The sequence below is a fragment of the Ornithorhynchus anatinus genome, chromosome 8 (genome assembly GCF_004115215.2).
Source record: "Ornithorhynchus anatinus isolate Pmale09 chromosome 8, mOrnAna1.pri.v4, whole genome shotgun sequence".
Taxonomy (NCBI): domain Eukaryota; kingdom Metazoa; phylum Chordata; class Mammalia; order Monotremata; family Ornithorhynchidae; genus Ornithorhynchus; species Ornithorhynchus anatinus.
In genome coordinates this window covers 64,184,592-64,201,034 of record NC_041735.1, presented here as the reverse complement: position 1 = coordinate 64,201,034, position 16,443 = coordinate 64,184,592, and the positions used below count along the sequence as shown (strand labels likewise).

At 41.6% G+C, this 16,443-nt stretch overlaps 1 protein-coding gene and 2 non-coding genes across 5 annotated transcripts in view; all 3 read right to left on the bottom strand.

Moving 5' to 3' along the window:
- The window catches only part of AGMO (alkylglycerol monooxygenase), a 342,244-nt gene that overhangs the window by 185,228 nt on the left and 140,573 nt on the right, over window positions 1-16,443 (bottom strand). The gene's annotated exons all lie outside the window — the stretch shown is intronic.
- On the bottom strand, window positions 2,147-2,284 carry LOC114814104. Its single transcript, XR_003761846.1, has one exon. It is a non-coding gene; the product is annotated as a small nucleolar RNA SNORA7 (small nucleolar RNA).
- On the bottom strand, window positions 10,015-10,152 carry LOC114814007. Its single transcript, XR_003761750.1, has one exon. It is a non-coding gene; the product is annotated as a small nucleolar RNA SNORA7 (small nucleolar RNA).

Sequence of the window (16,443 nt, the reverse complement as noted above, 5' to 3'; positions counted from 1 at the left end):
TACAACCCAAATATCTACCCCAGCACTTAAAACAGTGCTTGGCACATAGTAAGTGCTTAACGAATACGATTATTATTATTATTACAGAGACATAATCACTGTCATCTAGCCAGCACAGAATGACACCAAGTGGCTCAGGCACAGCTGCCTAAACCTTATCAGTCTCCTAGCTATTTCCCAACCTTGGGCCTCTCCCCTCTCCAATCCATCTTCCTGAATTACCATTCGACACTCACCTCTCCATGCCTCAACACTTCCCACCAGCTCCCAGTGTCCTTCCAAGTCAAGCAAAAACTCATCACAGTTGACTTCAAGGCTTTCCGACAAATGGCCCCATCTTACCCATCTGTTCTGTTTGCCCACCACTCCCTCTCTCACCTCTTTGTTTCTACTAAAATAACCTTCTAAACTCTCTTGCTCTTGACTCTCTTGATTCTATTTCCTCACTCAGGCTGTTCCTCAGGCTTGCAATTCCCTGCTCCAAATTAGATCACAGCCCCCATTCCTCCCCATATTCAAAGAGTCCCCTGAAAGCCCATCTCATCCCAAATCCCTTACCCAGATGATTCCCTGCCTTAATAATAATAATAATAATGTTGGTATTTGTTAAGCACTTACTATGTGCAGAGCACTGTTCTAAGCACTGGGGTAGATACAGGGTAATCAGGTTGTCCCACGTGAGGCTCACAGTTAATCCCCATTTTACAGATGAAGTAACTGAGGTACAGAGAAGTTAAGTGACTTGCCCACAGTCACACAGCTGACAAGTGGCAGAGCCAGGAGTCGAACTCATGACCTCTGACTCCGAAGCCCAGGCTCTTTCCACTGAGCTGCTCTGCCTTGTAAGTCACATAAACCAATCAGCCATCCCTATCACTTGAGGTTTATGGTGATGATTATGATGATGATGATGGTATTTGTTGAGCCCCTCCTATGTGTCAAGCACTTTTCTAAGTGCTGGAGTAGATACAGTTCATCAGGTTGGACAATCCCTGTTCCACGTCAGGCTCGCCGTCTCAATCCCCATTTTACAGTTGAGAGACCTGAGAGAACTGAGAACTGAGAAAAGTGAAGTGACTTATCCAAGGTCACACAGCAGACAGGCAGCATAGCTGGAATTAGAACCTAGGTCCTTCTGAGTCCCAGGGCCATGCTCTATCCATTAGGCCATGCTGCTTCTCCCTACTTAAACTCACCCAGAGAACTTACACTAATACCTAATAACAGTATTTAAGTACTTATTTTGTGCCAAGCACTGTACTAATTGCAGAGGATAAAAGCCAGTGAGGTCAGCATCTATTCAACTTCATATTCACTTATTTAATTTGTTAACTCTCTTTGTCAATTCTCTTTACATCTGTTCCTCCATGAGAGTGGAAACTCCACGTGGACAGGGAAAATCTCAGTTTCTTGTACATCCCAAGCACTTATTGCAATATACTGGACCCAGTGGGTCTTCAATAAGTACAGTTATTACTATTACTACAACTATTACTCCTAGAGTCTGCAAGGAAGCTAATGGATGGATCATCTTTGAGATAGACAGATGCCTTTGTTCCACTGACATTGCGTGTCCTGGCGATCTGTTACACATTTCTGTAACTAACCGCCCATGGTTTTAGCATGCATTCCAGGACTCCGGGTGGTCCTTTGGCCACGGGTTCCTGGAAGCAGAAGATCTCCACTCCATCTCCCGGAGGAGCTTATCGAGCGAAGCCGAAAGGCCACAATTGGCCTAGTAATGAAATGGCCGGCGGCAGCGAAGAGAGACTTAATTGCAACGGAATGAGTAGGTGGGTGGTTTAATATCGCCTCACGAGCTATCTGATTCTGCATGCCACAGAGTGGAAGGTCACATATGTTTCAAGAGGGGTGAACTTTTACATAAGGTCTCAGCTGGTCCACCCCCCGAATTGTCTTATCATATCTTATGCTGTCGGGTCGTCTCCGACCCCTAGCGACTCCGGGGACACATCTCTCCCCGAATCCTCTATTTCAATCTGCAATCCTTCTGGTAGTATATCTGCAGAGTTTTTGGTGTACAAATACAGACTTGGTTTGTTATTACCTTCTTCTTTATAGTAAACTTGAGTCTCTGCTCTCAATTCTCTCCCATGCCGCTGCGTCCCAGGTCAGGTGAGTTTTGACGTGTAGCAGATTGCCTTCCATTCACTAGCCACTGCCCAAGCTAGGAATGGAATGGGTAGGCCTCTATTTGACTCTCCCTCCCGTAGCCGAGACTGGTAGAGTACTGGAAACTCTCCAGATGTGATCCTGAGAGGCGGAGCCCTCGAATACTGGTTGGCTGATAGCCAGAAGGAAAGAAACTGTTGTAGGGCGGATGGAAGGCGATCCACCAACATGGCCTGTGGTTGTCTATTTCCACTCTTTGAAATCACCGCACATTGAAACCACATGTCCTGGTTGGGGCAGAGTGAAGAGTGGCATAAATCGCTATGGTATAGGATAAAGCCACAGGAAATCATTTGGCACAACTCCCGAGGCCAAGGAGATCAGGACTTGAGGGAAAGCAGAGCGGATACAAGTCCAGATATTAAAATGGGGACAGATGAAGAGAGTCAATCGTGTTCTTCAACCTGATTCCCTCTTTCCAAGTCCACAACTCTGACCTTTGAAAGGGCTTGTTCATTCATTCAATCACATTTACTGACCATTTACTGTGTGCAGAGCACTGTACTAAGTGTTTGTTGTGGGCAGGGAATGCATCTACCAACTCTGGGATACTGTACTCTCCCAAGTGATTAGTAGAGTTCTCAGCACTCAATATGTGTTCAATAAATACAATTGAATGATTGAAAGGATGGTAATCAACTGGTGACATCAAAAAGATGCTTTTCCTAACCTTCCCTGGCTTTCAATTTTACTATTCCATTAGCAAAGGGAGGCAAATCAGGAGTGTCATTGTGGTGTAATCTTTGCTGATTTGATTTGTCCAGCTTAATGAGGGCACTAAGAGATGATTTCTTCAACTGAGATCCAGGCAGAGAATATCAATTTGTATTTGGCCCACTGCCTCAAGCCCTAGACAGGAGCTAGATGAGTCAACAAAGAATCCCAAAAGGTGGAGGTTAAAGACCTGTCTCTTTCGTTGTTTTAAAAGCATTTACTCTTCCTATCACAAACTGTGTGTAACACAAGCCTTTGTCCAATGAAGTACAGCTGTACAAACAGCGGAGGGTAACAAGATCTTCCTTTACCTCTGTCATTTTTCAGTATTGTGAAAAGTTCAAGCGGGGATCTATGATGGTTTTTACAGTCTACATCATTTTAGTTAAGGTCCAGTGACTTTCACACACACACACACACACACACACACACACACACACAGAAAAAGTCAAGAAAAAGCATTATATTGGTCCATGGTCACCTAGGAATTTATTTTTGTAATAAAATGAGGAAAAGCTGATTAGTTGTGAGCCAAAATATTCCCCTCCTTAATAAGTAAATGAGTCCGTATGAAAATTTACCTTAGCATAAAATAAAGAAAAAGAATTAGAAGCAGCAGCAGTAAGAAATGATTTCTTATGACTGAGTCTGTATGAGTAAAACTAATTTTGATTCTTTAGAAAGACCTCAAATTAAAACACTTAACAATGAAGACAGTCTTATTTCCACTGATGAGAAGGAGATTTTTGACAAATTTTGCTGTCAGAATTTTTCCAAATGATCTAAAAGCTGTTTGAGCTCATACTGTCTTGGAGTTTGGCCATGTGAATGCTGGCAGGTGCTTTGAACTCAGTAATCAGTTTCCAGCTCTAGCCCAGGAAAGCTAGGGATTTTCATTATTAATAGCGTTCATTAAGCGCTTACAACGTGTTGAGTATTGTCCTAAGCACTGGAGTAGATATGAGACAATCTGATCAGATGCTGATCTTGTCCCAAATGGGGTTTCCAGTTGAAGAGAGAACAGGTATTTTATGTCCATTTTACAAATGAAGATATTGAGATACAGAGGCTAAGTGACTTGTCCAAGGTCATCAGGAGGCAGATGGTGGAGATATGACTGAACCCAAGTCTCATAAATCTCAGAAGCAGGGTGACCTTGAGGAACATGCCTGGACAAGTGACTTAACTTTTCGGCACCCCAGCTTTCCCATTTGCAAAATGGGGATTCAATACCACTTTTCCCTACTACTGCTAATCCCAGGCCCGTGGATAGAGCAGGGGCCCGCAAGTCAGAAGGATCTGGGTTCTAATTCTGACTTTGCCACTAGTCTGCTGTGTGATTTTGAGCCAGTCACTTAACTTCTCCATGTCTCAGTTATCTCATCTGTAAAATGGGGAATAAGACTATAAGCCCCATGTGAGACAGGGATTGTATCCAACTTGATTAGCTTGTATCTCCCCCAGAGCTTAGAAGAGTGTTTGACACATAGTAAGCACTTAACAAATTACATCATCAAATACCACAATCAACATCATTCTTCTTCTTACTGTTGTTGTTAATATTATTATTTCAATATTGATATTGCTCATTCTATTAGGGTGAATCTTAAGACTCCCCTATGCAGCAAGAGATTTCAGGGATAGATCTGGGACCCAAAAACAGCTCAAGTGCTACAGGTTAATCATGTGGCTCATGGTGGACTAGATCTAGTGCAATGAATTCTGCTCCAAAAATGCCTAGCTGTCTGCAAGGCACTTTCAGTCGATCAACACGTGATAATGATGATGGTATATCAATCTGTGATAATGATAATGGTATTTGTTGAGTTCTTAATATGTGCGGGGGATACAGAAGCAAACCAGGTTGGATGCAGTCCCTTCCGCACATGGGACTCACAGTTTTTATTCCCATTTTACAGGTGAGATGACTGAGGCACAGAGAAGTTAATAATAATAATAAGAATGTTGGTATTTGATAAGCGCTTACTATGTGCCGAGCACTGCTCTAAGCACTGGGGTAGATACAGGGTAATTTGCTTGTCCCACGTGAGGCTCACAGTCTTAATCCCCATTTTACAGATGAGGTCACTGAGGCACAGAGAAGTTAAGTGACTTACCCAAAGTCATTCAGTAGACAAGTGGCGGAGCCAGAATTAAAACCCATGACCTCTGACTCCTAAGCCTGTATTCTTTCCATTGAGCCACACTTCTTCTTTCTCCAGATCACATTGCAGACAGGTGACAGATCAATATTAGAACCCAGGACCTCCAAGTCCCAGGCCTATACTCTTTTCTCTAGTCCATGCTGCATTGTTATTGTGTGCCAAGCACTCTATTTAGCACTGGAAGTGATGCAATTTAAGCAGATCAGACATAGTACCTGTCCCACACAGGGGTCACTGTGCCATGCTCTAAGTGCTGGACAGATATAATCCTGTACCTAAATTTGCTTACTATCAAGTGGGGGAAGTAAAACACTAAATTATTTGCAGAGAGGAAGGATCAAAAAGTATTTTATGAGGTAGTGCTAAAATATTAGGATGTGTAAACTAGGGATAGAAGGGCTGTAGTTCACTGTGAGTACATAAGTGCATAATTATTAATAAAAAGAATAATTGTGGTTTTTGTTAAGCAAAACACTTATCTACAAGATTATCTATAAGATAATCAGGTCGGACATAGTCTCTCTCTCACAGGGAGAATAGGTTTGGAATCCCCACTTCAAAGATGAGAGAACAGAGGCTCAGAGAAATTAAATGAGTTGTCCAAGTCACAAAGCAGGCAGGGGTAGAGACAGGATCAGAACCCAGGATCTCTGACTCCCAGGCTCATGCCCTTCCCACTGGATCATGCTACTTGTCCAATTGGCATGGTTATTCTGAAGTCGTGATGGCCTTCCAATTCCACATTAAACAGAAACGCTTCACCATCGGCTTGAAAATGCTCAGACACCTCGCCCCCTCCTACCTCAGCTCACTACTATCCCAGCCCACATCCTTCACTCCTCTAATGTCAACCTACTCACTGTACCTCCATCTTGTCTTTCTCACCAATGACTTCTCACCCACATCCTTCCTCTGGCCCGGAACGCCCTTCCTCTTCACATCTGACAGATGATCGCACTCCCCACTTCTAATTCTTACTGAAGGCACATTTCCTCCAAGAGACCTCCCCTGACTAAACCCTCTTTTCCTTTTCTTCAACTCCCTTCCACGTCGCCCTGATTTGCTCCCTTTATCCATCCCTGCTCCCAGCCCCACAACACTTATGTACATATCTGTAACTTATTTATTTATATTAAAGTCTTTCTGCCCCTCTAGACTGTAAACTCACCATGGGCAGGGAATATGTCTGTTGTATCTTTAGACTGTACTCTCCCAAGAGTTTAGTACAGTGCGCTGCACCCAGTAAGCGCTCAGTAAATGTGATTGACTGAATGACTATGGGAGTGGGAGGAGAGGATGATATATGTTGTGAAAAAGATAAATTAACCCCTAGTGATGCTCATTACAAGTGGGACAAACGTCCTAGAGATATTTAAATTACAAATGGATTTTTTATTGGGAAAATCCCCTCACTCTATAATCTTGTGGACTCCACCAATAAAAAAAGATGTATGAGAACATAAGTGAGACTTGCAATAGCAGTGAAAATGTTTCAACTTTTAGGCAATGGTGCATTAAATGTTGACATAAAATACTATCATAATCTTCTACATGGAACAACATTATCACTAATAACAAGCATGCTTTTTAAAAGCAAAATTGAATCTCCCATTGTATGTACTGCTGTCAGTATCAGTGAAGAATTTGTGTCTAAAAGATTAGGTTTAAAATAATAACCAGCAAAAATTTAAGGTCTTTTACCTTTCATCTGGATTTAAAAATAATGTTTTTCTTTACTTTCAAATGTCAAAGGAATAGTTTTCTTTTAATTCAGTCTGGACCAGAAATAGGATTCATACCTCTCCAAATGATTGCCTCTTAAGAAAAAGGAATTGACTCATCATTATGGTATTTGATAACTTTTAATGTCTGAATTGTGTAAAATTGTGGCAAACTCAGAGGATTGTCTCTTTCTAATTTTCTTTTCCCTGAATTATCTACGTTTCCCATCCTACACAACTGGAAGATAATTCTCTAGTAATACCGAAAACATCTGCTCTCCTCACAGGGTCAGGTGTGAGTTGGACTGTGTCCAACCTGATTTTCCTGTATCCAACCCAGCACTTAGTACAGTGCCCAGCATAGAATAAGCACTTAACAAATATCACAATTATTATTAACATTAGTAGTATGTCTGAGACCCTGTTCTTCTCTAACCGTTACATGTCTTTGAAGCAGCATGGCCTAGTGGCAAGAGCATGGGTTTGGGAGTCAGAGGCCTTGGCTTCTAATCCCTTCTCTGCCTCTTGTCAGGTGTATGACTTTGGGCAAGTCACTTAACTTTTCTGCACCTCAGTTCCCTCATCTGTAAAATGGGGATTAAGACTATGAGCCCCTTGTGGGACAATCTGATTACCTTGGATGTACCCAAGTGCTTAGTACAGTGCTGGGCATATAATAAGCGCTTAACAAATACCATTATTATTATTACCGCCTGTCCTACATACTTTAAATTAAGTTCACGAAAGACACTCTTCCTGAGAAGCAGATATTCTGATCTTGAATTTTCAAAACAGAGGGTGAAAGCGATGCTTAGGTTAGCTCTTCATTCTATGTCAATTAAGGTATTAGCGCCTATGTATTATTGTCTTATGGTATTAGTGCTTAGAATAGTGCTTGGCACATAGTAAGTGCTTAACAAATACCATCACTATTAAAATATTACACCTGGTTATAGCTTCAGTTTTATCTAGATACCCAGTGATTTCACCATTCTCTATAATAATTTGTAGTTACTTTTCTTATCAAATAAGAAGTGATAACTAAAGTATAACAGAAAAAAAAATGTGTTCAGAAGTGAAAAAAGTACAAGAAGTCCTTGCAGACTTGATGCGAGGCATAGAAAAGCTGGAGGGATGCCACAAAAATGTACAATAATCCCAACACCTATTAAGCATTTACTATTTCTAAATACTGTGGTAAGAGCTAGGGCAGGTATACCCTTTTTCCACTCAGGGCTCACAGTTCAAGTGAGAAAAGAGAGTGCATGTTACTTATACCAGTGGCACAAATGACAAAACTGAGTCCTAGAGCAGGTAAGTGACTTGCCCAAGATCACACAGAAGGTCAGTGGTGGGATTTGTACCCAGGTTTCCTACTCCCAGAAGCAGAGTGGCTTAGTGGAAAGGACACAGGCCTGGGAATCAGAATGACCAGGGTTCTAATCCCGGCTCTGCCACAAGTCTACTGTGTGACTTTGGGCAAGTTGCATAAATTCTCTGGGCCTCAGGTACTTAAACTGTAAAATGGGGATTAAGACTGTGAGCCCCATGTAGGACAGGGACTGTGTCCAACCTGATTAACTTGTACCTGCTAATGCTTAGAACGGAGCTTGACACACAGTAAGTGCTTAAGAAGTACCACATACTTTCCAATGGACCACACCTCTAGACATTCTAACTGGATTCTCAGATATGTAGAGTATGTGTGGGAGTCTATTAAATCTTACTAACAGGGTGATTTTTGGAGGGTGCACAAGGTTAAGATTTCATCATGGAGCTCAGCAAAGCCTTGAGCATAACTCTAAACACTTAATAACAATGGACGGTTGATCAAGGATCCTACTTCTCTAGGATTTCCCAGTATGGGGAGGGAATTCCGGGATTACACGCCTCTCACTTAAAGTCCTGGAATATCCAGAATTGAAGTCCAAGGAGAAGTATTTCTAGGGATACACTTGGTGTTTCTAGATTCTTGAAACATATAAACCCTAAAAATAATTTGTATATGTAAGATTTAAAGCCTAATCCATCTGGTCAGTGGTATTTATAAGCATTTACCAGAGTCAGAGGTCTGTATTGAGCATTTGGATGATTGCAGCATTCCCTGCCCTTAAGGAATTTACATTAATTATTATGGAACTTGTTAAGCGCTCACTATGTGTCAATCACTGTTCTAAGCACTGGGGTAGACACCAGTTAAGCAGGTTGGACACAATCCCTTTCCCACAAAGGGCTCACACTCTTAACACCCATTTTACAGATGAGGTAACTGAGGCCCAGAGAAGTGAAGTGGCTTGCCCAAGGTCACACAGCAGACACGTTGGGCAAACACCATGTCATGTGCCCCAGTGTTCTTCTCTAGAGCCAATTTCTGTTTATTTTGGAACTGGGGAGTGGAGAGAATGGTCAGGGGAAGAGCAGGCTCACGGAATTAAAATCATCTAATAAAAACAATAATAACTGTGGTCATTGTTAAGCACTTACTATGTGCTAAGCTCCATACTAAGTGCTGGAGTAGATGCAAGATAATCAGGTTACATAAAGTCCCAGTCCTACATAGGACTCAGTCTAGGTGGGGGGGAGAGCAAGTAGTTAATCCCCACTTAAAGAGAGGACACTAAGGAACAGGTAAACTGAGAGCTCATTGTGGGCAGTGATTGTCACTGTTTATTTCTGTACGTATTTTCCCAAGCAGTTAGGACAGTGCTTTGCCCACAGTAAGGGCTTAATAAATATGCTTGAATGAATGAATAAGTTACTTGCCCAAGATCCCCCAACAGAAAACTGAGAGAGCTGGATTTGGAACCCTGAAGAACCTCATGGAAGTGAGAGGATGATGAAAATCCCTGGAGGGAAAACCTATTCCCCAGGATATTAGCGGGATGAGGAGGAGTCAGATTGGTACCAACATGGAACCCGTTGGGTATGGGACCCCCACCTCCCCACCTCTGGCAAGTAGGATCCTACTTCAAAATTAAGGTTTTCCAAGTGGACATGTTGTTGTTGTCTTATGCCGTCAAGTTGTGTCGACCCATAGCGACGCCACAGACGCATCGCTTCCAGAAGGCCCCACCTCCATCTGCAATCATTGTGAGAGTGGATCCATAGAGTTTTCTTGGTAAAAATATGGAAGCTGTTTACCATTGTCTCTTTCCGTGCAGTAAACCTGAATCTCCACCCTTGACTCCCATGCCGCTGATGCCCAGCGTGGGTGCGTTTTGACTTGTAGCAGAATACTTTCCACTCTCTAGCCACTGCCCAAGCTAGGAATGGAATGGTCAGGCCTCTGCTTGACTCTCCCTCCCGTAGTTGAGACTGGTAGAGGACTGGAATCTCTGCAGGTGCGACTCTGAGAGGTGAAATGGACATATACTTTGGCAAAGTTATCCATGGGAGTGAGTGACAATATCCGCGTTACGTCTTCCCTCAAAACTAAAGCTAGCTGAGGCCCTTGACTGAGGTGGGCAGTAAATTTCTCCTCCAGACTGTAAGCTCTTGTTGGGTAGGGAACCCGTCTACCAACTCTGTAGTATTCTACTTTCCTAAGTGCTCAGCACAGTGCTCTGCTGAAAATAAGCAGTCAATCAGTATCACTGACTGTCTGATTGAAGTATGTTCATTCTTCATACTTTCTCCTCACTGTCTATTTGGAGTGCTTCTGCCATCCTGCCAGGAGATGGAGTTGGAGAGATTACTCTGGTCCTTGTATACCAAAGGGGATTTAGGTATAGATATATTTATAAATATATATATAAATTCATATATATATTTGAATTTAATGGTATTTGTTAAGTACTTACTATGTGCCAGGCACTGTTCTAAATGCTGGGGTAGAGGGAAGGTAATCAAGTTGGACAGCTCCCCTAACACACAGACTGAATAGAGCTCTCAAATTATACCCCAAATTACTAGGTAACATCCCCCATGCTGAAAAAAATCTAGAGGCACCTTGAAAAGAGAGCACAGTGGGCAAAAATACCCAGTTCCTTCACTTCCTCCAGTTGCACCAAGAAGGTAGCAAGCGTGGCTAACGGTATTAGTGGTACTTAAGAATTTACTTTGTGCCTAGGACTTTGATAACCACTGAGCTAGGTAAAAATGTGATCAGATCAGACAGAGTCCTTCTTGGGGCATACCACCTAAGAGAGAGGGGGAATTGGTATTTTATCCTATTTTATAGATGAGGAAACTGAGACACAGAGAAGTTGTAACTTGTCCAAGATTTCACAGCAGGTAAGTGTTAGAACCAGGATTAGAATCCTGGTCTCCTGATCCTACGCTCTTTCCCCTAGGGCATGCTGCTTTCTAGATTTGGTTTCCAAAATGCTAGTATTAGGAGATTCATGGACACAAGACCTTTCAGTTTTTCCCCTTAGGCACACATAACTAATAAGCAGACCAAAGAAATGAATAGAGCTGAACCACATAAACTAAAATTAGTAACAGACCAAGTTTTTGAAATGCAACCTAATTGGGCCATTCTATCTCTGATAGATAATGATAGTTAGAGCCTCATTTATCTTCCCTGCATTCTGCTTAAGAAATTAGGTCCTCCTTACCGTTCACCCAGTTCCAGAATTTCCTCCATAGATATAGCACAGGCCTATAGGTCTGAGTTCTAATCCTGGGCCTGCTACTTGCCTGCTAGGTGACCTTGGGAAAGTCATTAAGCTTCTCTGTGACTCAATCTCCTCACCTATAAAATGGGGACTCAATACTTGTTCACCTTCCTAGTTAGACTGTGAATCCCATCTAGGACAGAGACTATGATCATCTCTAATTCTTTCATATTTAATGAACATTTACTACGTACAAACACTGTACCAGCTGCTTGGGAAAGAAAAATATAACAATAAGCAGAAACATTCATTGACAAAACGAACCTGATTTTCTTGCATCTACCCCAGTGGTCTGTATGAACTTAAAAATACTATTTCATTATTATTATTATCATTATTATTATCATTATTACTGTTATATATTCATTCATTCATTCAATTGTATTTATCAAGTGCTTACTGTGTTAAGAGCACTGACCTAAGTGGTTGGAAAGTACAATTTGGCAACAGAGACAATCCTTAACCAACAGGAGGCTGGGGGGGGACAGACAACAAAACAAAACAAGCAGGGAGGCATCAATAGCATCACTATAAATAAATAGAAGCATAGATATATGCACATCATGAATAAAATAAATAGAATAATAAATATGTACATATATACAAGAGGGCTGTGGAGCTGGGAGGGGGGTAGAGCAGAGGAAGGGAGTCAAGCAGTGATCTCGCAGTCAAGCAGTGATTAGAGCAGTGACGCAGGGGCAGTCAGCCCTCTGTCTTGGTGCCCTTTTTGTTTTAAAACACTAAAATGAAAAATCAGAGGAAAAAAAGGTTTCAAGCAACTAGTCGCCTGGGATGACTCTCTCTTCTGCCTTTACCTTCACACCAACTATAAAAACCATTCCCTGAATCTATGCAATTTGTATATCCAAGCAACTTAATCTTGTGATCTGCAGATTCCTTTCCTCTTTATAGCATATGAGCTTCTACTAGAAACTGGAAAATGGTATATGAAATTTCCAGGGCTTAGTTGACTATTAATATATTTTTCCTCCTATTATTTATCATCAACAGTACCATCTGAATAATTTTTGCCTGCTTTGTACAAGCAGCCTGGCTCAGTGCAAAGAGCCTGGGCTTGGGAGTCAGAGGTCGTCTTGAGAGTCAGAGGTCGTGGGTTCTAGTCCTGGCTCTGCCACTTGCCAACTGTGTGACCTTGGGCAAGTCACTTAACTTCTCTGTGCCTCAGTTCCCTCATCTGTAAAATGGGGATTAAAACTGTGAGCCCCACGTGGGACAATGTGATCACCCTGTATCCCCCAGCGCTTAGATCAGTGCTTTGCACATAGTAAGTGCTTAACAAATACCCCCATTTTTTACAATCGCAATGAGACTAGCACAATATTTATGCTCAAAGAAAGCCCAGATGTGTCCCGGAGGGATTGACTAGCATTTTGAGAAGCTTTAAGACTAGAATTCACTTTGTTTTGGAGTGAAGCAATAAGTACTTGACACACTGAATTTGAGACTAAGTGCCCTCTGTAAATGAAAGAAATGCAACCAAAAAAATGGATAAAGTGAGGTAAGAAATGGACTGTAATAATAATAATAATAACAATAATAATTGTGGTATTTGTTAAGCAGTTGCTATGTGCCAAGCACTCTAATAAGCGCTGGGTGTGGGAATACAAGCAAATCAGGTTAAACACAGTCCCTGTCCCACATCAGGCTCACAGATTCAATCCTCATTTTATAGATGACATAACTGAGGCACAGAGAAGTGAAGTGACTTACCCAAGGTCACGAGGCAGATAAGTGGCAGAGCTGGGATTAGAATCCAGGTCCTTCTAACTTCCAGACCCGTGCTCTAGCCATTGCACCATTCTGCTTCTAATAATAATAATTGAGGTATTTATTAAATGCTTACTAAGTGTCAGGCTAGTATTGGGTACTAGTATTGGGTTGGATACAAGCAAATCAGGTTGGATGCAGTCCCTGTCCCATGTGGGGCTCACAGTCTCCATCCCCATTTAACAGATCAGGTAACGGAAGCACAGAAAAGTGAATCAACCTAACTGATGTGATGACTCCTTTGAGCATGGCTATGCTGGCTGGCTGGTCTGTCGTTGGTAATGTGGTGAGGATGGGTTGGATAGCGATGTGATGATGTGATGGATGTCATTACTATCAAAATTAGACTATGAGAAGTGAAGGATTTATTTCCCATAACATCATCAACTTGAATATAGTTTTCTGTCCTCTGCATGCAAGAAACTTTGAAACATAGGCAGAAGGAGCTAAAGAACTGTAAAGTACAGTTCATTCTTAATCATTACGTCTATTTCTTTAACATGCTTTTACTACTTTCCAGTTAAGGTGTGCTCCAGATAATTGAATCAGAATGTGGCACATTAGGGGTCTTGATTTGTTAGACACCACCCTGATAAAAGGCCTCCTCCAAGAAGCTTCCCTGACTAAACCCTCCTTTCCTCTTCTCCCACTCCCCTCTGCATCACCCCTACCTGATCCCTTTACTGATTCCCCCTCCCAGCCCCACAGCACTTATGTACAGATCTTTAATTTATTTATTCATATGAATGTCTGTCTCCCCCTCCCACTCTACTGTAAGCTCGCTGTGTGCAGGGAATGTGTCTGTTCATTGTTATATTATAGTTTCCCTAGTGCTTAATACAGTGTTCTGCACACAGAAAGTACTCAAAAATACGACTTTCTGAATGACTGACTGTTATAAATTGAATGACTTACAGTCTGACCTAATTGTCTTTTATCTACCCTGTGCTTAGTCCAACCCATAATTAATATTATCACTTTTCAGGACTCATTCATTCAATCGTATTGAGTGCTTACTGTGTCCAGAGCACTGTACTAAGATCTTGGAAAGTACAATTCAGGATGGAAAGGAGTATGAGATTCACCAAGATAGATGATAGACCACTGATATTTAACCTTTTCATTGATAAATTCCCACTTTCAGAGATACAATACAGGGTTTTTTTGGAAGCTCTATATGAGTCCTTGTGGACAGGGAATGTGTCTCTTAGTTTTGTCATACTTTTCCAAGAACATAGAGTGTTTCAGTAGATGGCATATCTTATGCATCTATGAAATTTCCTCAGAACTTTAATAACTTTCAGTGTGTTTGAAATTCATAAGGACTTGAAGAGTGCAGATAAGAGATACACAGAGCAGAAGTATGTATGCTCATGGAATTGGCACTGACTGGATCATAGACCTCCTTTATCCCAGCGCTGAGTGTACATGGAGGAAAAAGAATGTACTTTTGCTCTATTATGCTTGGAATAATTACTTCGATAATTGAGCTCTAAAAATTACAAAAGCCAATGGCAAATAGCCTGGTGCAAGTATGAAATGTGCAGCTGCAGAAAGAGAAGCAAGGAGAACAGCCTGGACCTGATGGAAAGAAATATACAGAAAGTGCTTTGAAAACTGGGAGTTAGAAAGTGATTTCAACCTATCTCTGTCCTCATCTTAATGAACTATTTATCTCTTGCATGGATGAAAATTTCCCTCATTGATGGAAAAATAATGACAGGGAGTTTAGGTATTTGTTCAGTAAATTCCTTGAGGGCAAGGATGCAGCTATTTACTTTGTAATAATGATAATAATGGTATTTGTTAGGTGCTTACTTTGTGCCAAGATTATATGCTCTCCAACACTTTGTAAAACATCCTGCATGTAGAAACCCCTTAATGAATTGTTTGATTGGGGGAAAAAAAAAAAACACTTTCCAGTGGTCTTAATCATCTGGACTCTTCCTGTGAATTTCTGCACTTTTCTCCTTCACCGCCATTTATCTCAATATGCCTCAGGATGATTGTCTTCATTTTCAAGACCAAAGATACCACTCATGAGAGGGTGTTTCATTCACTTGAATAGATTACTGGCCATCCTCTAATACCTGTGCTCTGGAAAATTACTGAAGTGCACATAAAATGTCCTAATGTCTGATCGTCAATAGCTCCGGTCTGCTACATTTTGGGGAAGGAGGTAAGTTGGACTCCAGTGAGACTGGGGCAATGGAAGTAGCAGTACATGTATTTATTGAGCATCTAGTTTAGTGCTCTGTATTAAGTGACTGGGAAGCGCAATCCAAATCAATCAATCAGCTGATAGTATTTATTGAGTGCATAGTATTTGCAAAACACTATACTAAATGCTTGGGAGAGTATACTTCAGCAGAGTTAGCAGACATGTTTCCTGTCCCCAATAAATCTGAAGCACAAGGACATGATTCCTGCCTACAGGGTGAAAGGACCCCTAAACTGAGCAGTATTAATGAGAATAAATTCTCCTTGCCCAGCTGGGATTCCTTTGGATCATCAGTAGCTATGGCAAAGGAAAACTTTTGATGGAATGGCAAGGTTAAACAATGCAGAGGAAATGGGCTTTCCCCTCCCTACCACCCCCCAGGGGTCTGGCCAATTTTTTTCTGATGACAGAGGAGAGAACTCAAGGAATTTCATTTCTGATCCAGAGCAACCATCCACACAGCCCAGAATTCCATCTCTGATAGCAGCAACAGGATATATGGAAGAATAACCATATGACGTTGTCCTTCTTTAAAAAAAAATGGGATTTGTTAAGCACTTACTTTGTGCCAAGCACTGTACTAAGCAATGAGATAGAACATAATCATGCTGGACACAGTCCCTGTCCCACGGGGGGCTCAAGTCTTAATCCTCATTTTACAGATGAGATTACTGAGGCACAGAGAAGTGCTGTGATTTGCCCAAAGTCACTCAGCAGACATGGGGCAGAGCTAGGATTAGAACCCAGGTCCTCTGACTCCTAGGACCGTACTCTTTCCACTAGCTAACACTGATTCTCTTTGCCAGTGATATTAATCCCTGTGAGTTGGACCTCACTAATAACCACAGCTTTTCTTTCCGCATCCCTTTATATTCCATTATGGACCACTTAAACATAATTAATCCAAAACTCTGTTGCTCTTCTGATGGGTTTGGCTTACACGATATCCTACAGCAACAAGTACTAGATGCTGTGCTTTCACCACTATCTGAAGAAGTGCACCCTTCTGTTTGTTTTAAACC